General features: G+C 35.4%; 1 pseudogene; it reads left to right on the top strand.

Moving 5' to 3' along the window:
• The first annotated feature begins 874 nt into the window (after positions 1–874).
• Positions 875–24,945, top strand: LOC149264350 (uncharacterized; annotated as a pseudogene).
• Positions 24,946–25,375: the final 430 nt, after the last annotated feature.

Below are 25,375 nucleotides of genomic sequence, written 5' to 3'. Positions count from 1 at the left end.
ATTAATTTCATCATACAAAAAAAATCAATTAAAATAATCCTAAACATCTTCATTTATCTAATATAAAGTATTATCAAATGCTATTTATACACATATTTTTCCATAAACTCTATCAAGGAGAAGGCTATGTGTGAAGTCACTAATGCATCATGAACTCATTTAAATATTGTAACTTCTAATGCAAAATAAAATATAGTATAAGTAATTATATTTCATATGTTGGGTCTACATACTTCAAGTCATGTGGGATGTAATAGTTTTTTTGGTATTGTAATAGTTTTATTTTATAATATTATTTTTATTATTATATATTTATTAATAGCTTGTGTGTAGTTACAAATAAAGCTTTCAAGGTATATCAACTACATTAAATAACTAAGCACGATTGTACTAGCTCAACATAGATTATAAAATCAATGTCATATTATTATTAAAAAAAATTATTGAAACATAATTCTATATTTTAAAACTTGGTATTTAAATAATAGTAAAATGACAATGATAAAATCAGTGTCATACTCTCGAAAAAAAAAAAAAATTGATATTTAGATATTTATAATGATAAAAAAAATTGAGGAAAAAATTTATGAGGTACAAGATTAGCTTCTTTCATATTTCACAATGTTGCCAAAGCATGGGCTCTTAAATTCTCTCAACATGTAAGAGAAGCATCTATGCCAGAAAATTATGATTTATAACTGGTTTAGAATTTATCAATGTGTGTATTTATGCAAACAACAAGAAAGGCATAAATTTTGAAGAAATGTTTGTGAGAGATTGTTATCAATAAGGCATACATTTTGAAGAAATGTTTGTGAGAGATTGTTATCAACGAATGTCCTTATATAAACAATCTTTACATGTATATTGGGGCATGAAGCGTTTATTGGCTAAAGCTATGGAACAGGTGGCTCTAGAAATGGCTAAACTGATTCAAGGCATTCCAACCATGAAACGGGAATTGAAAAATATTCAAGTGACTCTATTGATGCAAGACAGAAAGATGGATGATATCATGCAGATGCTTCAACCGGCCGATTTGGGCGTCAAGGTTCAGAAAGAACCAAAGACAGATGCGGTTTGGGCGTCAAGGTTCAGAAAGAACCAAAGACAGATGCACCGAATCAGTAGAAGATGCAGGTGCAGATTGGAGGTTTTTATATATACTGCTGTTTTGTTGTTTTAGAAATATAGATGTTAATGGTTCAAAAGGAAAACATTTTACCTTCAGTTCGGATAGATGCATATATAGCGTGGATAGATAGGTTGGTGATATACTTTTTTTGGATGGCTCTGAAAAACTTTAGATGGTTACGAAGCCCGGTTTCCCTTAAGGGCGGGTGGAGACATGTCCAACTTTGTAATATCTTTTGATTGCAGTAATGGAAAGTAGAGTATCGTCTTAGCTTACAAAAAAAAAATACTGTCAAAATCAAAACTGTATAACCAACCATATAAACACTAATAATTGAAAAGCTTTGTCCATGATGAATTCAAATAACAGTGTTATTATGAAAAGCTTGGAAAAATATATACCATATGAAAATTCAAAGACATGACTCTCAGTCATTTACATAATATCCCAGCAAGCAATTATTCAGGTTTCACTCTGAATCAATGTGGCATATGATAATTCTTGATTGGCAAGGGACAAGTCATTTTCATTAATGAAAAACAGATCTTGCATGTTGCTGATGTCATCCATGTGTAACTACCATTTGTTTATGAGGTAAATTGTCAATGTTAAGGCGCTGGGAGTAAATTGTAAATTGTCAATGTTAAGGGCTAGGATTAAAACAGTTAAGTGCGTATATTTTAATAAAAAAATTGATTGATTAAAGATTGAAGAAAGATATTTTGGTTGAAAACGAGGCCAGATTTTGAAGACAAAACACGTCAGTATAAGATTTTGGACCAGATTCCTGAAAATACGTAATACTATTGCCCAAATTTATTTAATTGTTTCAAAATTCTACCACAATTTCAAAATTTTATATTTCATTTCAAAATTAAAAATAAATGTACTCCTTAAATTCAAACCTGTATGCGTTCTTATTAGGTCACAACACTTTGGATATGAATTTCAAATTATATTATTATTTTTTAATTAGTAACAATTTTATTAATTTAAAAAATATGTTACATTAAAGATGTTTATTTGTAAATCACAGCGTTTTAGATATAAATTTCAAATTATATTATTATTATTTTAATGAGTAACAATTTTATTAATTCAAAAAATATGCTACATCAAAAATGTCTATCTAGAAAAAACCTTCATACCAAACTCTTTATGACGACCTAAGAATTAGACTCCATTTTTCTAATGGTATAAGTTACTTTAAATCATTTAAAGGATTTGAATATGAAATTGTATATAGTAGTTTAAAATGTTTAGTATGGTTTATAAGTGTCTTTATTAAATTGATAAGCATGGTATATTTGAAAATAAACTTTTCACAATTTTCCTTCTCTATAAAATTAAAAAAGCTTTTCACAATTTTCATTCTTTATAAAATTAAAAATGGTGAATAGCCTAGATTTAATACTGAGAGAATATTTTCAAGTCATATATACCATCCAATGCCATGGATGAAATCAGAAAAAATTAACCGTTTTTCAATTAAAAAACAATAAGATACCAAGCATTCGGTCCACTGCATTCTCCATCACTGCTGCGGTTTCTCAATATTCGATCCACCGCATTCTCCATCACTGCTGCGGTTTCTCTCCATCTCCACGGCCAAGGAAGGAGTTCCAACTGGCTTCTGGACTTCTCAAACAATAAATTCACAGGTCGAATCCTGGCATAGGATGGCTAATTGCAAGCTCTCAAAAAAACCAATGATATGCAACATGAGCCAGAAACACTGTGGAATGATAAAGTGATATTGAATTTCAAAGGAACACAGCTGTTTTACGATTATTTCTTTTCAACACAAGCTTGCCTGGATCTATCAGAAAATCAACGAAGTGGGCAGATTCCTTCTGAAATAGGATTTCTGACTTGTCTTAGAAATTTGAACCTTTCCGGCCAATAGAGTGAGTGGCCATATCCCATGAAAACTTGAGAATTTAACCCTACCGAAATCTCTGGACTTATCTATGAACCTTCTGGATGATAAAATAACCAGTGAATTGACTAATATAGACAATTGATCAGTGATGAATGTATTCTACAATAGTTTATCCGATGTCATTCCAGCAGGTAATGTATCAATCACATGTATATTTTATGTAATCATTTCACACTTCTTTCTTTTTCTGATATCACTATGTTGCGTGCAGGCAGACAGTTCAATACATTAACTAATTCTTCGTATTTGGGCAATAAGAACCTCTATGGTTTTCGTCCTTCAAGTTCCAATAACTAGAGTAGCAATGGAAATTAGGTTTATAAACATGCTTACGATAATATTAAGTTTTAGGTTTTACATTTTAATATTACAATATTAGGTATCATTAACATTTAATAATAAGAATAATATTAATACTAATATTAATGTTATTATAAATGGTATTAACATTAATATACATAGTATTAATAATTAATATAATTATTATTAATAGGATTATTATTAAAAATAAAAATAAAAATTAGAAATTTTATTCACTTTAATCATATGATTAAGGTATTAATAATATTAATATTAACAATGTTAATATAAATGGGATTAAGGTATTAATGATATTAACATTAACATTGTTAATATAAATGGTATTAAGATTAATATTAATAAATAAAATCAATAATATTTATATTCTAGTCAAGTATGGTAAAACAAACTCAACCATGGTCAAGCATAGCAACACAAGGTAAAACTCAACCATGGTCAAGCATTGCCAACATAGTCAATCATTGTCATTGATGTTCAACGATATACAACCTTAGATAGCCATAGTCAACCATGGTTTATGTTGGTCAACCATAGTCAACCTTGGTCAATCTTGGTCAACCATTGACATCACTCTTAACCTAGAAAATCTCATGCTCTACCCATTCCTAATGGCCAACTATGATCAACCAAGGTTAGAATTGCTTAATACAATCAACCAAGGTCTCTATGGTTGAACATGGTAAACCATAATCTATCATAGAAAGGTATGGTCAATGCAAGCTTGGCCGTCCCTTCGTGGATGTTTGTTGGCAGATATACTCTATTAATATGGTTAAGGAGAGAGTGAAAGGAAAAATTAATAACACTATATGTAACATTATAAAAAAACATCAAATTTGTAATGCGATTAGTAAGTTTTGGAATAAAAGTTGTTAAGAAATGAGTGTAAAATAGTAAATAGACCACATTCCCAAAAAATGATGGAAAATGTGTACTAGCTAGCATACATGATGATGATAGCCAACATACATACATCTAAACTTTACATCTACCAAGCATTTAGAGGGATCAAATCTCCAAGATCTAGATTTCTTTTTGGGTATAAAACTTAGGAAAAGTTTGCACCTAAAGAGATTTGATTCTTCTATATCCTTGATAGACAAGGATTAAGATGGATTTATGCTAGTTTTTAATAATACTATTCATATTTATATAGATTTCACATCTCTCTATATATGAAATTTTTCTTATTTTTAGTTTTATTAAAACTTTAAAAGTTAACCAACAACTTTGCAAAATTTGGATTGTAAACAAACCATATTTGTTGAACATCTAGTTACTCCTCTATCAAACTTCATATTGCAAATTCTAGTGGAGGGAGAAGATCCTCTTCCTACAACAAGATTGTGGCCAACTATAAGAACACAGGGAAACCGTGTACTGCTATTCTAACTAACCTAGTGCAAAACACTAATGGGAATCAACAAAAAACCCAACAAACACCACCCTCATTAAGGAGGCACACACCTGGAAGTTATCTAGAAAAAGTACGTATATACCCAAAATTTGAAGTCCATTCCAGCCGCATGGGGGACCATATTCAATATATGTGGGACCATGTCCTCATTAGGAAATTTCACAACATCTAGCCTTCAAGAAAATCTCACACTCAATGGATGCAACTCAAATGGAAACCTACGGGGTAGATAAAGCTAGAGCTAGGTGCAAAGAGTTTCTTCACTATCAAAGTTCCCAGTCTTAAAGACCAAATGCGAGTGTTTGAGAACGACTTGTATTTTTTCAATTCAGCACGGTTATATCTTTGTTTTTGGATGGAATGTTTTGTGCTATAAAAGGAGGACTTTAAACCTGCCTCGGTATAGATTAGAATGAACTCATTGCCATGGGAGTTTTGGGATGAGGAAACCTTGGCAGGAACTGGCAATGCCATCGACAACTACGCCAAGTCTTCAAAAGCTACTAAGTAGGCTAGGTATATCTCCTACGTCTGCATTTACATTTATATGAAAGTTTCAAGCTTCTTCTAGTGTCCTTCAAAATCTATTATCAAGATGAGCCCTGGAAGAAAACCCTCGATTATGGGCACATCCCATTTTGGTGCCAAAGGTGCCATGAATATGACAATCTTTACCATAATTTCCCTTTGCTTTCTACTAATTCTAACTATGCTTCCCCTTCTTCTCATGATAAGGATGGTTTCATCAAAGTTACACTCAAATTATAAGCCCTTGGCCTTGTAACCCTCCTCCTCCAAAGATGCCCCCCTCCATAAACCTTTTTGAACGATGTATTCTTTAGACATTGCTAACCATCCTCCATATGTGCCACCCCTAGAAGCTAGGATGTACAACTCTGCCCAACCCCTACCCACCTCTGTCACTTACCTTGCATATTCTTCTAATACCCCACTCCCTCCACCTTCTCAATCCATATCCTAGATCCCTCTGCTCAAAACTCCAAACATAACCCTTAACCCAATCGAAAAAATGGAGCTCAATTCCCTCAATTTATCGACCTTGGAAAAAACACGAAAAGGAGAAGACCATTTTTCCCTCTCTAACCACCAAGTTAGAATGCTAGGTAGGGCATATTTAAAATTACACAAGTTTGGCCTCAAATGTGCTTCTGCTTATTCTAATTTTGGACTACTCAAATTTCAATCCTAGCCTCTGAAGGATTCAACCAAACTGCATAGAGAGAAAAAAGAAAAAGGGACAAAAAACAAATCTTCAACTTTTGGATGAATTAGCAGGTATGTTGGCGAATTCATGGTGCATAAGGAAAACACTAGATGTTTTCCCTATCTTTAACATACCCACAAAATTATGATATTCTCATGGAATATTAGGGGCCTCAATTGCAAAAGTGAACAAAGGCTCCTGAAAGAAAAATAGAAATTTGAAAACCCTGCGGTTATTATGATCTGGGAGACCAAATATCCTAGTGAGACAATCTCCAATATAATAATAAATGGGGCAGATACTAATGTGTGATTGTCACATATTCCTAAGAGCACTCATGTGGCATTGTTATAATATGGAATTTCCAAAAAATTCAAATTATAAATATGTTCATCCCTTTTTACATCCTTACTATCCAATTTCAGCTAATTGGATATGTAGAGACCTACTTCCTTTCTAATGCATATGGCCCAGCTTCTTCAAGAAATAAGTATGTTTTCCTCTGGTCAATCATGAGAATGTGCAAACACCTCCCTTTTGTCCATTGTTGGTGATGAATTCAATCTAATCAAATCACTAAATGAGAAGCATGGAGGCATAAGGTAGCTTGATGTGGAATCTGCTCTCTTCTAGGATATAATGACAAAGTTGCACCTCGTAGATCTTGTAACCATCAATGGAACCTTCTCTTGGAATAACATATGGGGAGGGGTACAACAAGTGGCATCAAAATTGGATTTATTCCTAGTCACAGAGTCTCTAATGGCTTGGGACATCTTCTTAGAGGCATTTATCCTCCTGAGCCATGGTTTAGACCATTGGTTTGTATGCTTGATTATAGTCATCCAATCTTTTCCACACAATAGGCCTTTTCATTTTGAAAAGTCATAGCTTCACCATCCTGATTTCCAAGAAAACATTAAGAAACGATGGGGAGAATTGCAAGGCTTACAAGGACCTTCCATGTATAAACTCCAACAAAAATTGAAATACATCAAATGGAAGCTCAAAGGATGGAACAAAGCCAAAATTTGTAATATTATAGATGAAAAATGTAAAATGAAGGAAAAAATGAAGACCATACAACAAGAAGCTATTTTGTATGGTCAACTTGATGCTTTAATCATAGAAGAAAGAACTACCCTCACTAATCTTGAGGAATGCAAGAAACAAAAAGAGCTCTTAAAAAATAAAAAATTAAGAGTTTGCTAGAATAAAGAAGGGGAAATTAATACAACTGTCTCCCATAAATATTTGCTTCAACATCGACTTCACAATTGTATATCCTCCATCGAAAATTCACCGAGGGATAAACTATTAGATTTATAAGAGATTACGCAGGATCTTATCTACTTTTATCAAAGCATTTTAACCGATCTGTCCCAAAATAGGTTTCTGGCTCCAACATATCATCGAACATATACCTTGTTTGGTCACTACCAAGTAGAATGAGGCCATGCTCCATGAAATCACTCAGGAGGAGGTGGAAATAACTTCCAAAGGGATGTCAGGCAATAAGGCCTGTGGCTCATATGGCTTCACTATAGAATATTTTCAAGGTTGCCGGTCCATAATGGGCCAATAGGTATGGTAAGTGGTGGAAGAATCTAGGAGAACTCATTCCATCCTCAAAGTCCTGAATTCGACCTTCCTTACACTAGTTCCAAAGCAGGGTAAAGTGGAGGATCCTAATGGATTCAAAATCGATGCTCTTTGTAATGTCATATAAAAGATCATTACTAAAATCATTTCCAGTAACCTCAAAACCATCCCCCCAAAGTTGGTATCATTGCAGCATACTGGCTTTGTGGAAGGTTGACAAATCCTTTATGGCATCATGGTTGCTCACAAAGTCATCCACTCCCTGAAAATCTCTTGTAAAGTTTGGATGTTACTTAAGTTAGACCTCTCAAAAGATTTTGACAAGCTTAACTAGCAATACTCGTTCCACATACTCTAAAGTTTTTCTTTCCTCCTAGAGTGGAAAAAATGGATTGATAATATCCTATATTTTGCCTCCTTCTCCATCTTTGTTAATATTTCTCCCTCCACTCCATTCAAATCCTCCCATGGCACGCATTAGGGTGACCCCCTCTCATCATTTATTTTCATTTTAGTCATGGAAGGGTTGATCCAACCTCTTAGAGTAGCTATCTCCATGAAATCACTCCAAGACCTCTATCTTTTTTGTGATGGTGTCCCCTTCACTCATTAACAATTTGTAGATGACACAATGGGAATGGGAACCCCTTCTGTCTTTGAAAACCAAGAGTTTCTTTAAATTTTAGAGGCGTTTTATTTCAGCTTATGTGCAAATGTTAACAAATATAAATCTCATGTTTTTTTCTTCAACACTCATTTGTACAACAACATATAGCCAACAACTTGGGCTTCCAAAAATGCAAGATTTCCTCAAAATATCTTAGAAAGTTAGTGGGATGAAATCTCATTGATATGGGGCCTATGGGAGGACCTCATATCCGAAATCAATAACAATTTCAAAGGATGGGCCTTCTATTCTCTGAATATTGTTGGAATACTAGTGCTTCTAAAAGTTGTGCTCCAAGCCCTCCCCATATACTTGTGTTCAACACTAATGGAACCATCCTTGATCCTTCAGGAACTCTAGCGAATTCAACACAAATTCCTTTTGGGGGCTCTAATTTGGAATGAAAATGGTCCTTGTTAGCATGGGATAAGCTCTCTAAACCAAAACTCAAAGGAGGACTCAATCTTTGCAACCCCACCACAACGGTGACAATCCTAGGTGTAAAAATTTGGTGAAAATGGATCAATGGGGGGGCTGACCTTTGGAGATGTATATGGAATTGTAAATACAATCCCCATACACCATAATAAATCTTGTTCTTCTTACACACCATGGCATCTAACTCATATATGTGGTCCCTAGCCAAGAAATTTATGCACTTGATCTAACAAAACTGCTTCTAGGAAATTAAGGGTGGAAACATTGGTATGTTATGGGAAGATTCCTTGCAATAATTCCTAAATATGTGTGATAACAAATAACTCAATAATATGAGCGAGTTAATGACATCCTAAGGCTTAACTAAACTCACTCATTGTTGGCACATCACCGAGGCCACCCCACAATGGCACCAACGATTACCACCAACATCATGGCATCTTAAACCAGTGGAAGAACAATGGCAACAAATATTAGGAAATATTCAAAAAATGTTGATGCCCATCTCAACTCATCTAAACACAATTCGATGGGTCTACACCACAAAATTCGCCTTCATTATTCAGGAGGCTTACCATTTGGAAATAGGTCATCATGAACTACCAATAGAGGAGGCATGTCTTAAAATATGGAAATAACATGTCTGGACAAAGATATACTTATTTATATGGTTGTTCTTTCAAAATAATACTCTAACATGGGACACCATTCTAAAACAAAGTTATCAAGGGCCATCTAGATGCCCCTTATGCCTTCTCTACATGGAAATTCTAACGCATATCATTAACAACTGTAATTTTACCTTTGATCTTTGGGCACCTATTGAAGAAATTATTTCATACTCAGATTGAGATCCGCTCAACATTCGCAACGACATTTCTAATTGGTGAAAATATGCTTCCTATAACCTATTTCTCAAACATATGGATGCTCACCCTTGATTTCATACTTTCGACAATTTGGAAAGAGAAAAACTAAAGAATATTCAAAGAATCCTCCTTTCTAGTTGACTCTCTTTCGAGCTCCACTCTAGAACACACTAAATAATCCATTCTTACTTTCCCCTAGTCTTCCTATGTCTGGAAGGCTCAAGGAAAATAATCCTAGCTCCTTCACCATTGGCAACTTGTTCCCTTTCCTTTTCTCCATTCTCCATCTTCCACACCCCCATCACTTGCCATTCCAACTGTATGGCCCCATCCACCCCCTGCTTTCCTCAAACTCAATTTTGATGATAGATAGAAGGGGGATTTTGGGTCCAATTAGACTGTGGTGTCACTAGAGACCACAAAGGTTGTCCACTCTTCATGTACTCAAGCTCCTTGGGTATCAATAGTAATAATGTATCGAAACTTACCGACCTAGTCACTAGGATGGAAATCACACAAGCACTTGGATTCTCCAAACATTTTGTGGAAGGTGACCCTCAAATTACCATTAACATGCTTCACAAGATACAAAATAACACCCTTCTTCATAAAGTTTCCAGAAGTTGGTGTCTGGAAGCACTCATCGGCAAGGCATAGACCCTTGTGGTCCACATTTAGGTTATTTTCCCATCCCACGTATGGCGAATAAGAAACAAAGGAATGATATGTTAGCTAACCATGGGTGTCTAGACTCTATGGAAACACTTTCCTCCACCTGGAACCTCTTGCTATAGTCTCCCCTCAAAGACATACGTTGGACTCATATTAAGTAGGATACATATGTCCCAACGGATGGGGTGTCTTTATTGTAACAGGAAGGGGTGGGACTACCACTTCCCCCTGATCAAGTGATTAAGGGACATGACATCACACCCCCATAATGAGTATTATGAAAATTGTGTCTTTGAGATATCACCTTAGGTGAGATGGCCACAAGACCATTGATCTCAAGCCTAAGCATTGCCATTACATTAAAGTTTTGTTTTCTTGCGAGGTATATCACATCTCTTTTTGTGTGGTGACTATTTTAATTTCAATTATACTCATGGATTCCTCGTTTGTGGTGTTACTCACGTTTAGAATGGTTGGGTATTCATTCCACCTATCTATAAGATTCCTTTTGGCTCTCGTCAGCATCAACTAGGGGCACAAGTTGACCCACTTTTGTGATCCTTGGCTAGGTCTTATATTTCCAAATTTGGTCTCATTCGAATTCTTTATAAAAATCTTGTCTCCTCTCCTTAACTGGATTTTCAGAGACTCTTTTAATTGGTTCCCTGGTATATCGACACAACTCTATTATTTACATTTCGTAGCAAAACTAATGTTATTGTAGTGGCTCACTATATGATTTTCTTTCACATGTCGGTTGATATTTCCTATTGGAAGTGGACCTCTTCAGCTAGAGCTATCTGAATCCTCTTCGATTTGCATTCATCCCCTGGCCTAATTTTTTTTTTTGTGGTTTTTCATCTTTTACTGGTACTCCTTTAGCCAACATTTTTTCCATTCACTTTCCTAGCACTTGTCAGTATGCTCTTGAGGCTTTGTGCTCCTTTTTTCGTCTATCTTTCGTGGGCTCCAGCTTCCTTTTGCTAGCTTCCTTAGGAGGCTTTGTATTTTCCTCCACACTCTCCCTTTCATTAGCGTTACTTTCTTGTGGTAGGTTGATAGCCTTCTCCTCTTTTGATTTCTTTCTTTGTTTGTCTCCTTATTACTAGTTCCCTTGTCCACATTATATGGTACACCTCTATGGGCTTGTCACTTGTCCACTCACCTCTTTGACAATTTGTTTATGTATCCTTGTTTGGCCTTCCACCATGCCTCACCATCGAGCATGTGTCTATCGAGGAGCTACCTACTATCAAGAGTGTGCTTCTCCAAGGCACACACATGCCCACCATTGAATAGAGGAATTGACTACTAGGTTTCACGATCTCACCATGGGCCCCATCCAGGAAGAACTAGCTCGCATGGAATTCAAAGGAGCCTCCGAATGGAAATATCTTTCAAATACAAATGTTCTTGCTGATCTGACTAACTGGATGTTGGATGTTGGGCACACATGAGTCTGTTTTAACTTGTATATGTACACCATCAACCTATATTTGCATTTGAATTTTCTCCTTGGCATAATTTCAATGGATCTTTTTGAGCATTGGGCATGCATCCTGCACTCTTTGAAGCACATATATCATCACATGAGGGACATAGACCAACGCTTGGAACACATTGAGCAGCATCTTGGCATTCCTCCCCTTATAGGTAGCACCCCTAACAACAATGAAGACCCCATTTAGGTTGCTACCATTGACTCTAAGCCCTCTTCTTATTCTTTTGATATGCTCTAGTTTATTTTGCACTCAAATTTCATAATTTCTCCTAATGGCCAATCCGGTCAGTTTTTTGGTTAATATATCACTTCTTTAGTCCTTTTGAATATTATGATTTCCTATGCCTCTTTTTTAAGAGCGCACTTTTGGATATGGTACGATCCTCCTAGTGAAAGGTTGACCTAACATATCGGGCATATCCATATATATTCCAGTTTAAAGGGCAATACAATATTTTTGCACTACATTAACAAAAATAAATAAAAATTAAATCAATTAAAATTAAAACTTTGATAACACATATAGTTATATATATACACACATTGGGAATATCATTTTGACACATTTTATAATTATATATATATATATATATATATATATATATATATAATTTTGACAAAAAGTGTTTATTACCCATATTAAGTTTTAAATAAGTTTATTAATTAAATTTAAATATTAAATAGAATCTTATATGGTAAAATGAATCTTAATTTATACTTATTTTACATTACATATATTTCACATTTTTTAATATAGAAAAAACTGTATTTATAATTATATGTTTATTAATGTCCACGGGTCTTGGATAGAAAGTGATCGGGTGCTCTGTTTAGGCACTCTTTGATGTGAAGTCACCAGTTCAATTCCCTGCGCAATCGAGGTGCTATATTGGACATGTTGAATATGTAGTCCTGCCAAGCTTGTATATATATATATATATATATATATATATATATATATATATATATATATATATATATATATATATTATTGAGTTTTTATATAACTATTAATTATATGATTCCCTTGGAACAACTCAATTAATGATAGATGTGAAAATCAAGTGTTATCTAGCAGAAGGTTAAAGGTACAAATTTATGTTTGTCACACGAGTACGAACGCTACCCAATTATCCATTCCTCCAAAAAAAATGATTATTAATTGTATGTTTTGAAATATTAATATTAATTATTATTATTGAAATTTATTTTAATATGATATGTATATTATGAATTTTTTTGCAAAAAAATATTTTTAATTTTATTAATAAAAGTAAGATTACAATATAACCAATTAAATTAGATTTATTTATTATTTTTATTAATTTTTTGATTAAGATGATATTATGCTTTATTATTATTCTAATTTAGTCATTCATTTAATGTACCACTACAATGTTTAAGTCACATTGTGTTGTAGAGCAATAATCTAGTTTTAACGTCACAACCATGCCAAACACTACTGATGGAATTTACAAAAAAACTACAATATCTATTTTTTTTTGTTACAAAAGAATACAATATCTATTTTTTTTACAAAAGAATATATATTCTACCCTCATTTAAAACTTGCTCAATTTAAACCACCATGTTAAACACTAGTGCTAAAATTTACAAAGAAATACAAGACATCTATTTTTTTGGTTTACAAAAGAATAAATATACTTTACCCCTCTCATTTAAACTACAAAAATTAATGCATGGATATATATTAGACTATAACAAATTAAGAATTTTAATGTGGATTCTTTATTTATTTTTAAAATATATTAATTAAAATGGATAGATATAGATATATATTAGAGTAAAGCAAACTAAGAACTATAATGTGGATTCTTTATTTATTTAAAAAATATCTTAATATATTGATGTTTTATGCTTTAAAAATTAAAATAATTATAAAATATAAAAATATATAAAGTTAAAATAATTATTAAATATAGGAAATATAAAAGATTAATAAATATAAAATATATATAAATTTTATTTATATGTTAACTATTTGTATAGATATGATTTCATTTTTAATTAAAAAAACGATTATTGATTATTTTTAACATTTACCAAATGTATAATTCTCTGTTTTGTAATTTAGGAGTGGTGAAATTATATATTTACACATTATAAATGGTATTAAATTCAAAAAATTGTATACATTAGAAATGGTATTAAATTCAAAATTATGCATTTTAAAAGTAGAATTTATCTCAATGCTAATTAAATTGCTTTATCTTATTTAATGTTTTAATTAAAAAAATATATTATAAATAATTAAAAAATGTATTATTTATCATCTATTCTTTAATTTTAATTAAATTTACTGAATTTTAATATAAGTTTTTTAGAAGGAGATGAAGAAGAAAAGTGGGTATCCATGATAAAGCTCAGCCACCTGGTTAAAGAAGGAAAAATCCGTTCCCTTGAGAAAATCTATCTCTTCTTGTTGGTCATTGAGGAGCATGAGATCGTGGAGACCATGTTGGGTCCCCAGTTGAAGGAAGAGGTCAGGAAGATCATATCTGGACAAAAGCAGACAAGGGTCGAGCAGAGGACTCGATTCAAGGCCTTCGTTGTCGTGGGTGACGAGAATGGCCACGTCGAGCTCGGCATTAAGTGTAGCAAAGAGGTGGCCACGACCATCCGCGGAGCCATTATTTTGAGCAAGCTTTCAGTTATTCCCGTGAGGAGGAGTTATTGGGGTAACAAGATCAAGAAACCCCACACCATACCTGTCAAGGTCACTAGTAAATGTGGCCCCGGAACAGTCAGAATGGTGCCCGCCCCCAGAGGTGTTGAGATCATGGCTGCTCGCGTGCCTAAGAAGGTTCTGCAGTTTGCTGGAATCGAAGATGTGTTCACCTCCTCGCGAGGGTCGACCAAAACTCTCAGAAATTTTGTCAAGGCCATCAAGACGCTGGAGGAGTACCCACAGACTACAGTGCTTTATGGAGACATTGAAGCTGCATGGTCCTGCATGACCCAGAGGACCACAAAACCCCCTTCCTTGGTAACTTCTAATCGCTTTCAAATTTTTATTAAAACCCCTTCAGGGAAGTCTTCCTTGATTTGGGTCCTTGCAACAGACTATGTTATGAACCTGAAGAATATCATCGCCCAACAAATTGGCTACCCGGTTGGACTACAACATCTATTATATGGGGGCAGAACCCTACAGGATCTTAGATCCATTTTGGACTACAAGATTATGTCAGAATCTACTATAACACTCAAACTGACACTGTGAGGTGGTGCAGCAACTTTCAGTTCAACAAAACAAACAGAAGGAGGCAGTGGGACAAGCACAAAAATAAAAAACAACACAAATCCACAACAGAAGCACAAAAATGGAGGAATATCCTTCAAGAACATCTTACAAGGGGGAAAAACTCCTACAGTGGTCCCAAAGCAAGCTGGAACAGAACCCAGTCCATACATTGTGGAGTAGCTAAATTATATACCAGAACTAAATATAGATATACCAGAAACCGATGAGGCATGTAATAATTTTGAATCACAAGCCATCATTTGTCGATTCAATTTTTCTAGCCAAAACCTTTTGAACTTTTCCATTGGATATTCACAAACTGGACTCTACACTGTGAGATCCACCTCTGTTCCAAGGGGTTTTTCATTGTCAAATTCCATTCAACAGAGATAAGAGACATTGTGCTACAGGAGGGACCATGGTTTTGGGGATCTACGGGCCTTTTCATCACACCATGGTTTCTGGAATTCAATGCCAATACTATGGTTGTTTCCAGGATGCCAGTTTGGGTCCGTCTGCACAACCTCCCATTGCACTTCTGGGACCATCAGGTCCTTGCTGGTATAGGCAACACCATTGGAAGATATATTAAAATGGACACACAAAGAGTGGAGGAAAGAATTTTTACATTCGCACACATCTCTGTGGAAGTAGATCTCAGTAAAGGCTTACCGGACCGCATAAAGTTGAAGCATAAATAACGAAGCTGGAAACAGATACTAGACTATGAAAACACATCATTTAGGTGCAGAATATGCCGACAAACAAGACATCTAAAAAATGCATGTCCTGAAGACAAAAAAGATCCGAAGAAAGAAGAAAACAAGGAAACAACACAAGGGTTGGCAATTTCCCCCACCAAATCCTGAAAAGGAGGAGGAGCTTGATGTGGAAGAGCCCATACCAAATGAGAACAATCAAACAGAGAAAGAAGCAAAAATCCAAGGGACATCTCCACAAGGACCTATGGAATTACAACCGGAAAATATGCCAGATACAATGGAAAACAGTGGAACCAAAAGACTACACACATCAGACACCCGTGATTCTGACAAGGAAAATGCCCCACTAGGCACTGAAAATCCACTTCAACTTGTAGCCACGATGCCGTCTCAAGGGGAGTGGTGCAAGGTCGAGAAGAAAAAGGAGGAAAAACATGATTTTCTCCCCATATGTACATTAATCTGAAGTCATTTGACTTGCAGATGAAATACAACTTAGCATATACAACATGTAATTTTGTTTTCATTAATAAAATTATGAAGTTTCTTATGGGATTTTTTTTTTTTTCTAGAATAATATTAAGTAATTATCTTATTAATATAGTGTATTTTTATTAATTCACATTTCATTTTTCATTATAACTTCTCTAGTTCAATTTAACTCAATAATAAGTTTAATATACTTATATCATAGTATTTATTTTATATATATTATATTATTATATTTACATTTGCCTTAGTTCGTAAAAAATGTTTCTTAAACATACATACCCACTATTTATTTTCACCAAAGATTCATAATTTTTACATGTCTTGACAATGGACTTAGATATTGATTCCTAAAGATCAAATATAAAACCTGCGCTTGTAAATCTTCCTAGATCAACTATGAACTTTGATCACATAAATTTAAACACTGAGATATAAACATCTCAATCAGAAATTTAAAATTTGAAATTATGATTTTAACATAATGAATTTGGATACTGCAAGGAGTAATGGTAATAAAAGAGGTTTATATATAAATGTAAAATAATATATTGCTTAGATTAAAAATAAGATTTTTGAAGGCATTCTTATTAGTGTACACATAATCTTCTATAACATTGGGACATGGATAGACACATAAGTGGATTACATTCGGATATCAGAGATTTACATTTTCATAATATTTCCCCACATATTCAGCTTCCTTTAAGTCTTTCTTGATGGAGTTGCATAGGGATGTTTTTGTGGTTGTGGGGCATGGCTTAGAATTTGCAATAGGACACATTTCAAATTAACTTGGCATGGTGGGAGTGGTACAAATAAAATAGCTGAGATATTGACCCTATGGGGATTGCTCTGGTTCGCCAAGAGAAGGTCTCTATAATGCTTGCATATATATGGAGATTCAAAGTCTCTCATTAATGGTGTTCTGGGGCACACTAATTTCGCTCCTCCAAACCTATGTTGTTGGTTGGATCGTATCATATCAGTTAAACTATCCTTTCATATTATATATTTCCAACACATCTTTCTAGAATCAAACATTCCTAGAATAAAACATGGTTGTAGATGCTCTATCAAAAGAAGATATAAATGCTACTGTTGGAGTTTTAAATTTCAGGCACTTTGAGGATAACATAATTAAAGAAGTGGGCTCGATTCCATTCCCATAGGCAATGCTTTTAGTCTAATAATGATGAATATAAACAAGTCTATTTTGGTATTTCAATATGATATAATGTATTGTATTAATTTTCAGTGGGGAATTTAGTTCTTTTGAGACAATTTGTTTGGATTGTGATTGGAAATCACAATCCCCCTTACGTTGAGGTCTCTTTTGAACAATCTATGATAGATGTACTGGATATTATTTTTATAATATATATGCATGTTTTTCTCCTCTGGAAAAAAAATTAAAAATAAGAGGATTGTGAAGAATGTGTAGTATTGTAAAGTAAATCAATTATTTTGATAAGTATATTTATTTTAGAATAGGCTTTTAAGAATTTTAATTCAATTACTATTAATTAAAATGTAAATGATAAGAATATAATCTCATGGAATATTTTTAATAATAATTATGGATTGAGGGTTGAGATTTATTTCAAAGGTAGTTATGTCTTTTTTTTTCTTTTCATTTTAATTAAAAAATATTATAATATTGATCCATAGTAATACAACAAAAACTATTTACAAATGATGAGTCTCTATTATAAAATGGGTTAAATCTCATCTTGTTACACAATTTTTTTAAATGTATAAATATTTAATCTGTATAATAATTTTCTCTTATGATAAAAAATGTAATAATAGTTTAAAATAAAATCATATATATATATATATATATATATATATATATATATATATATATATATAGATATAGATATATATATATATATATATATATATATATATATTTATTTATTTGGAAATGTGAGATTATATTAAAATAAATGTGTTAATACCTTTTATAGATAAATATATTGCTAACTTGGCTTAGTAATTGAATAAAAAATGTTTTAATATAAACTGAAAATAATTATTCAAACCTAATATTATTTTATAATGACCACCCTACGAATTAGATTCAGTGGCAGAGAGTGGCAATGGTATCTTTTCATGTTTTAACTTCAATGCAACCTCAAATCACTGTTGGGTTTTGTTATATTCCTTCCACGACTAGCCTACGTAATGAAAAATAAAGCTGGTAGTCCCGGTTTGGATCCAGGGGAAATCTCTATATATATGTCTTTTATGTGTTATGTTCTCGCATTGTTTACTTTCTGTGTTTTAGAATCCGTATGCAGGTAATTTCTGTATGGGGTTAAAACCTACATTTGGTATCAGAGTTGTTTTGGCTTCAAGGGGACACCTTTGTTGCTGAGGGGTTTCGCTCGAGCCTGTGGTAAACCCTGTTCAGTGGGAGATCTGTGGGATCGATATTGGTGGTGAAAGAAGATTGCGAGCAGTGGAAAGATAGAGATCGAGAAATTTAATGGTTAGAGTCTTGAGTTATGGAAACTCAAGATGGAGGATATGTTGGTGGATAAAGATCAGTGGATCGTGGTAGATCCAGGTACTAAACCAACGGGAGTGTCCGATGAAGAATGAAAGAAGTTGGATTGGAAGGAAAAGAGCACAATACGATTGTTTGTCTCAGATTCAGTACTGCTGAATGTATCAGGGGAAGCTACAGCGAAGGCTTTGTGGGACAAGTTAGGGACTTTGTACCAATCTAAGTCGCTAGTGATTAAATTGTTCCTATAGAAAAAACTGTATAACCTAAGGATGAAAGACGGGGACTCGGTGACAGAGCATCTGAATGCGTTTAATACTATGGTAAGCCAGTTATCGTTTGTTGATATCAAAATTTCAGATGAAGATAAGTGCATTAGTTTGTTGTGTTCTCTAGTCTGGTTATTGCAATAGGTAGCAATGCACCTGCCTTGTAGTTTGATGAAATACTCTCATCCTTACTGACGGAGGAGATGAGATGGAAAAATATGGAAAGCTAGAATGGTGATGCCTTATCTGTACAAGGACGGTCCCATAACAGAAACAAAAATGAGTCATCAAGTGGGAGATATAAATCTAGAGGGAGATATAAATCTCTAGGAAAACCTGTAAAGGTGGTGTGATGGAAATGCGGAAAGGAAGGGCACTACAAAAGAGACTGTAAATCTAAAGCTCCTGAGAAAGGAAAGGGATCTGATGATGCTCCTTCTATAGAGGCAAAAACCACCTCAGATAAAGGTGGGTATGTGTACTTAGCTTCTTCAATTACACATGTAGATCATGAGGCATGGTTGATTGACTCAGGTGCATCCTTTTTTCACTTCACTCCCCATAGAGAGTGGTTCTGTGAGTATGAGAAATATGATGGTGGTGATGTCTTCTTAGGGGATGATAGGAAGGCTAAAATCGTTGGTCGTGAAAAATTAAAGTTGAAGTTGCAAGGTGGAAGGGTTAGAACACTTCCAGGTGTTCTACATATCCCTACATTGGCCAGAAATCTGATTTCTGTAAGCAAGCTGGATGATGCAGGTGTAAAAACAGTGTTCAAGAAGGATACTTGCAAGATGGTTCGAGGAGCACTGGTATTGATGCGGGGAGTTTGGACTGGAAACTCTGTACAAGCTGCAAGGTAGCACTATTGTTGATGGGTGCAACGATTCTGTGGTTCCTGAAAGTGGAGCAGAGAATCTAATGGTCTCTGGAGAAAATACCATGTTGTGGCATCAAAGGCTTTGACATGTTGGAGAGAAGGGCCTTTGGATACTTCATGGTAAAGGTATGGTAGAAGGTATGAGTAATACCTCTCTGGATTTTGATTTCTGTGAAAATTGTGTGTATGGGAAGCAGAATCAGGTGAGTTTCCTCTCTGGTGGTAAGAGGGCGAAACAAATATTAGAGCTTGTGCACAGTGATGTGTTTGGACCTGTGAAGGTTCCATCACTAGGTATGTCTGTGTACTATGTATCATTTATAGATGACTTCTCAAGGAATACATGGATATATTTCCTTAAGAAGAAATCTGAAGTCTTTGATAGGTTTAAAGAATTTAAGGCTCTAGTGGAAAACCATATAGAGAAGAAGATAAAGGTGCTAAGGACAGATAACGGTGGAGAGTTTTGCAGTAAGGAATTTGAAGAATTCTATAAGAAGTGTGGTATATCACGACAGAAGACTACTCCATATACACCTCAAAAAAATGGAGTTGCAGAAAGAATTAACAAGACGTTGATGGAAAGGGCAAGAAGCATGCTTAGTGGTGTCGGGTTAGGACAGGAATTCTGGGCAGAGGCGGTGGAGACAACATGTTACCTGGTCAACAAATCACCTTCATTGGCATTGGAGGATAAGACTCCACAAGAGGTATGGATTGGTAAGAAACCCTCTCTTTCACATCTGAGGGTATTTGGATGTGATGCATATGTACATGTTCCAAAGGAGAAATGAACCAAGTTGGATAGTAAATCTGAAAAGTGCATCTTTATTGGGTATAAGGATGTTTTAAAGGGTTATAAGCTTTGGAACCCAGAAACAAGGAAGGTTGTGTACAGCCGAGATGTGGTGTTTAGAGAGGTGAAATATGTTATTAAACATGAAGTCCAACCAAAGGAACCTGAGAAGATAGAGTTTGAGCTAAAGGAGGAAGAATCAGACTCTACAGAAGAGGAGGAATCAGAAGATGAAGAGCCACAAACTCTGGGTGTAAGAAGATTAGTTCGAGAAAGAAGGCAGCCAGAAAGGTATAGTCCATCTACTTTCTGTTCAAATTTTGCTTTATCTATTACTAATGATGATCCCAAAACTGTGAAGGAAGCAGTGGATTCAGAGGATGGAAACTCTGGAAAGAGGCCATGGTTGATGAAATGGCATCTTTGCACAAAAATGAGGCTTGGGATCTGGTGGAGTTGCCGGCTGGAAGGAAACCCATTGGTAGCAAATGGGTGTTCAAGAAGAAGACAAATGCAAAAGAAAAGGTGGATAAATACAAAGCTCAGTTGGTAGCAAAAGGTTATTCCCAGGTGCCGGGAATTGATTTTGGTGATATTTTTTCTCCTGTTGCCAAGGTAACTTCTACTAGATTACTTTTATCTATTGCTGCTGCTTTTGATTTTGAGGTAGAACAGATGGATTTGAAGACAACATTTCTTCATGGGGATCTGGAAGAGGAGATCTACATGAAGCAACCTAAAGGCTTTGCAGTGAAGGCTAAGAAAGAACTAATATGAAAGTTAAACAAGTCTTTGTATGGGTTAAAATAGTCACCAAGGATGTGGTATCATAAATTTGATACATTTATATGGGGACTTGGCTTCACCAGAAGCAAAGCAGATCATTGTGTGTATTTTAAATTAATTTTTCACCGTGTTATTTATCTGGTCTTGTATGTGGATAATATGTTGCTAGTTGGAAATGACAAAGAAATTATCCAGGATTTGAAGACCCAATTTTTCTCCAAATTCGACATGAAAGATCTTGGTGCTGCAAACTATATTTTTGGTATGGAAATTAAAAGAGATCGGGCAAAGAGGAAGCTTTGGTTAAACCAGAGGAAGTATGTTGAGACAATACTGCAGAGGTTTAATATGCAAGATAGTAAACTGGTGAATGTTCCTATTCCTATAGGTGTAAAGTTATCTGTTGAACAGTGTCCCAAGACACAAGAAGAGGAAGAGGATATGTCCAGTGTTCCATATGCAAGTGCAGCTAGTAGCCCGATGTATGCAATGGTCTGTACTAGACCGGACATTGCACATGCAGTGGGAGTATTGAGCAGGTTTTTTTCAAAACCAGGGAAGGAGCACTGGCCAGCAGTGAATCAGGTTTTCAGGTATTTGTGTGGCACTAGTGATTATGGTTTGTGCTACCAAGGAAGACCAGGATTAGACAGAGTGTTGGATATTCGTGGCTTTGTTGATACAGACTGGGATGGAGATATGGATCAGAGAAGATCTACAAGTGGGTATGTGTTTAACCTATTTTGAAGTGCATTCAGTTGGATGAGTAAGAAACAATTTGTAGTGTCACTATCAACTACAGAGGCTGAATACATGGCAGCCACTCATGCAAGCAAGGAAGCAGTTTGGTTGCAGAGATTGTGTTCAAGTATGGGGTTAGTATAGGGAGCTATAAGGATAGATTGTGATAGCCAAAGTGCAATTTTCTTGGCAAAGAACCCTGCTTATCATTCAAAGACAAAGCACATTGATGTTCAGTATCACTTTGTGAGGGATATGATAGAAGACAAAAAGGTGTTGCTGGTAAAGGTGGACACTTTGAAGAATAATGCAGATGCATTGACAAAATCTGTGAGCTCTAAGAACTTGTCTTGGTGTAGAGAAACAATGGGCGTTTTAGGGCTGGAAAAATGACTAAGCTCTCTTATGGCCCCCTGTGGAAAGAAAACAACAAGTTAGAGAATGTTGGGTTGTGTTATATTCTTTCCACGACTAACCTATGTAGTGAACTGGGGGGATAGAGGGGGGGCAGAGCCCCCCCTTCGTTGCGCCGATTGCGTAGCGGGGAGGTCACAGGGGGGCAGAAGCCCCCTTGTCTGGGGGGTTTGAGGGGGGTGGGTAGCCCCCCTCTACAGGATCCAGGGTAGTGCCCCAGGAAATTTTTTTTTGGACCCTATATTAGGGGCAAACCTACCTATGGTTTTCAGTCCATGGTTTTGGACGCAATTGTTTTTGATCCATGGTGTTGGATGCTTCAACATGTATAAATATGTATTGTAACATTGAAAGGAATATAATGAAAAATAAAGCTGGTAGTCCTGGTTTTGGGATCCAAGGGAAAATCTCTGTGTATATGTGTTTTATGTGTTATTCTCTCGCATTGTTTATTTTCTGTGTTTTAGAATTCCTATGCAGGTAATATCTATATGGGGTTAAAACCTACAATCACGCGGATGACTAATAAAGTTTTGGTGACTCATAATTTTGGTGTGATGGTTCTGGACTGCAAACAATGAACACCGAGTAGCAAAGGGCGAGCAATATTTCCTTTGCTATATGATATTTAATGAACCTTAAGACTGACAAACATATGATATTTCCAATGGTTTAAGAAGGCAAACAAAATTTCCACTGCCATAGATCCATTAATACACATAAAGGACAGTGGCTTGAATGGCATACCCATACCTCCATAGCACATGGTATTGTCATCATATAAAATTTTATAATGGTCATAATGTATTTTCCGGCATCCCGATTTTCTGACTTCGTAGCTCTGACTCCAAATGTCACAGTCCAACCATAATTAAAGAAAACATTCCACTTACATATATTGAATGCCACGGGATTTCAAACTCATGATTTTGCAAGTGACTATGCCATGGACCAGTCATCATGCAATATGTTTAGCCCATTTCATGTCAATCAGAAATTTTCAATGGTGCAGTGACAAAGTTGCAGCGATTAAGGCACTTTTGATGGATGGGATCCTTACAACAATTCCATTGGTTAGTGGGTATAATATAGGTATATACAGCAAGGTTAATGATATGATTTCTAGGCCTATTGTTAGTGCAACTACTTTACTCAAGCATAATTTTATTTTGCATGAAAGTTATGACCAGCAAAAATGCGTACTTTCAAAATGTACATTTAATCTTGAGTCAAGAGAACCAAGTAGGGGCATTTGATTGCCATTTGCATTATAATTTGTTGTACCATCTTGGTAAGAAGGATGTTGCTATTGATGGTGACATGGACAAAGCCATCAAGTTCATTGAACGATTCCAAATGGTACCTCAAGCAACTCAAAATCAGGGTGAAAAGAGCCAAGGCAAGTACAAAGCAAGGCACAACAAGCATTGTGTGTTCCAAGTCGGTGATGAAGTTTGGCTTCACATTAGCAAAGAGAGGCTCCAAGGAGAAGGTAAAAAGATAAAACCAATTTGATATGGTATGTTTAGAATTCTGGAAAAGATTGGTGACAATGCCTTCGGGTTGGATTTTCCTTCATATATGCAAATTTATATTGTTTTTCATGTGGAAAATTTAAGGTTGTATGAGCCTCCTTTGATTGAAGATCAAGGACAGAATGTTCAAATTCCATCCATTGAAGATTTCTCCCCTGAATACCTTGATGAACTACAACAATACACCATTCTTGAGACAAGAACAATGTCTTCAAAACGAGGGAGTGTGGAATACCTTCGAGTGGGGCTCAAAGGAACAAATCCTTCCAAGGCCAAATGGATTGAGACTGGAAAGGTAACACGGGCACTATACCCTCACCTAGTGAACAACTAAAAGTGATATTTTAGGGTCCAAAAGGCTTCCAATGGGGAAGAATGATTAGGTGCTCAAATTTTAAGTTTTCATATTGATGTGGAACTTGAATGAACGTGTAATGGTCATCATTCTAAATCTGGCACAACTCGTTTTGCATGAAACAGACTCTGTATGCTCCTAGAAACATGTTTTGTTCATTTTCCTAAATAGGCAAATTAAAAACAACATGCAAACAACCCAGTCAGCAATCCATACTGCTGAAGTGGCACTGATTGGGCATGCCTACATGGCAGGGTGACTGTGCAAGTGATTGTTTGACCACTGATGAATGGTATGGTTCTAGGTGGCACGATGTTATTGGAGCTGATTTGGACGAGTTTGATTGGTTGGTTGGTGGCCAACCACAGGCTGCCACGTGGCCCAGCTAGGGGCCACCAGGTGGCAGCGCGAGAACCACCAAAAATTTGGTTAAGTTCCAAGTAGCAGCGACGGGGTCAAACCTGTGACCTGCAAACTCCAAGCGACAAACCATTGCCAATGCACCACACATTTTTTTCTTAATATATATGATTGTCGACATTTATTTAAATTCAATGTATTGCACCATTCGGGGAAAGGGCCAGCCCTTGGGCGCGTGCCACCCCACGGGACCACGACGGAGCGAAGTGGGGGCCCAAGTAGGGGCCCAGTCAGTGGGGTTGGGCCATTTGCCTTAGTCCCGGGCACGTGGTCCACATGTGGCCCAAATTTTTTTGATTTAAGGCCTCATATGACATTTAATCCGTTCGACAATTTCACCTGGAATTAGTTGAAATTGGCACTCAATTAGCGGAATTGAGGTGAATTTGTAGGATGGTG

Source organism: Pinus tabuliformis, chromosome 6, assembly GCF_031772625.1.
Source record: "Pinus tabuliformis cultivar Carrire ecotype Pingquan chromosome 6, CPIR1, whole genome shotgun sequence".
NCBI classification, from domain to species: Eukaryota; Viridiplantae; Streptophyta; class Pinopsida; order Pinales; family Pinaceae; genus Pinus; species Pinus tabuliformis.
This window is presented reverse-complemented; position numbering and strand designations above follow the sequence as displayed.